This window comes from Rousettus aegyptiacus, unplaced genomic scaffold (genome assembly GCF_014176215.1).
Source record: "Rousettus aegyptiacus isolate mRouAeg1 unplaced genomic scaffold, mRouAeg1.p scaffold_m13_p_12, whole genome shotgun sequence".
NCBI lineage: Eukaryota > Metazoa > Chordata > Mammalia > Chiroptera > Pteropodidae > Rousettus > Rousettus aegyptiacus.
Window position 1 is genome coordinate 64,389,042 of NW_023416287.1, and position 2,084 is coordinate 64,391,125.

General features: G+C 40.3%; 1 pseudogene; it reads right to left on the reverse strand.

Annotated features, from left to right (window-relative positions):
- Positions 1-216: 216 nt before the first annotated feature.
- Positions 217-318, reverse strand: LOC118610372 (annotated as a pseudogene).
- Positions 319-2,084: the final 1,766 nt, after the last annotated feature.

A 2,084-nucleotide genomic window follows, 5' to 3' on the forward strand; every position in this document is an offset into this window, starting at 1 on the left:
TCTAAATGTGATAATCTTTAAGCTCCACAAGACCTAGATCTGCCCCTGGTATGACCTGTGACTTAGAAAGCACTCCCTGACAATGAGATGGAGGATGGGGTGGAGAGGAAGGGGCTGGTGGGAGACTCTTGCAAAAGTCTAAAAGATGTTGAGACCTGAACTAAGGCAATGGGGGAGGTAATGGTGAGAATCAATGGGATTATTATTATTTTTTAACGCCTACAGCACCTGGTACTCCTAGTACTAACCAGGCCCGACCCTGCTTAGCTTCCAAGATCAGATGAGATTGGGTACGTTCAGGGTGGCATGGCCGTAGGCTCAATGTGATTTTTGATAGATAAATATGGGACTAGAGTGAATGGAAGGAATTTCTGGAAGATTTAGATTTTTAATGGGTGCTTCGGAGAAAAGTGTTGCTGTAACTGCAAAATGGAATATATGTTTTAAGCTGGAAAGATGCTGAATTATCTTTGGTAAGGGAGAGAATCATGAAAGAGGGTGTTCAACAATGTTAAATACTGGAAAAACAATGAAGTAAAATGAGAATTAAGGATGATCTATTGAATTTGTTGATTAAGATGTCACTGGTTACCTCAGGAAAAAACAAAGAACAGACTAATTGAGTGGTATGGATGAAATTCAGATTGAAGCAGGAAGATTATAATCCTTGCACCTCTCACCACTCACTGTCATGAGTTGAAAGGTAGAGGTGCCGTTTCTTTTGAGGAGCGGGTGAGAGATTAGTTATCAGATGAAAGACAGGTCCCAATTTAGGAGGAACTGAGGAGGTGGGCAGGCTGTGAGGGAAGGGATTCAGGCACACGGGGACCCAACAGAGACTGTTCCAGAGCTTGGAAATTTTGGAATCAGAAACCCAGTTACTGGGAAACAAGGGGTTCGAAGGACTAGAAGTTAGGCTGCATTAATGTTGGAGAATTACAGTATTTCCATGAAATGCCCCAAATCTCTTGGATAAAGATAAGGTTGTCCCTAGAGTCCAGGGCACATCTGAGCCTGCAGTTTTCAGGCGAGAGAGCTCAGCGATACAGCAGGCAAGATGAGGGGATCAGGGCATCAGGAAGAGATAACCAGAAAGAAGAATTTATGGCTGGGGAAGGGATGCGAGGCACCGCCAGGCTCAGGAACCTAAAGTCAGCACTTTCAAAACTCAGAGGGGAGATTCAGGCCCATTGCTGAATCTCTAACAATATTGTATTTCTAACAATAGTCTTTTAAATTTATCATGTGATCATTCTGAAGTTTCTGAGAGGAAAAACTGGGAATTTTGCTATAAAGATTCCTAAGGGGAATCAAGAAAGACATAGTATTGATTTGGGGACTATTCACTAAAGCACTCTTAGCAGCAAAAACCAAAAGAATCACAGCTGGAATCATTTTATGAATTGCAGGCAAATTGTAAGATTGAATTCAGTCAAGATAATTGGTTTTTAAGTATGTCCTTTTCTTTCTCCTATTTGATATTAACATGAAGTCTTTTTAAATGTCAATAATTTAAATGTAATTTAATTTCTTTAATGAAATTGTTTAATAATTTGAGAATATAAGAATAGCTTTTGAGCAGGAGCAGCAGGGGAGGGCGGTGGAGGACGGGGAGCACTCAGCCTTGGAGGGGAAGGAAGGTGCCTTCTCTCTCTCCAGGGTGACTGATTGATGCCAGTGGAATCCCTTTGAAAGGCTTTCTGTTTCAAGTTCCCCCAGCTGAATGCAAGGGAACTGCACACAAAATGCCATTCAGGAAATGTAAAGCATATTGAAATAGGCAGCAATCCAATAGTATTGGATATGATTCCCCTGCCCACAAAATTCTAGGATTTAAGTAGAGTTGGAATCTGGAAAATAGATTGGACTGTCACAGAACAGCACCATAGCCTGGTATGTAAAGACCTACATAATTGCTTTTTGCAAAACATTGAATCATACTCAACTGTGAATCACGTTTAACTTTTTTTTTTTTTTTAACACATATCTGAGTTTCTCTATCATGTAATTTATGGAGTTAAACTTTTGGAACATAGAACCAAGTAGAGGACTATCTATTTATTCTTATTTGTCGTTATCTTGTG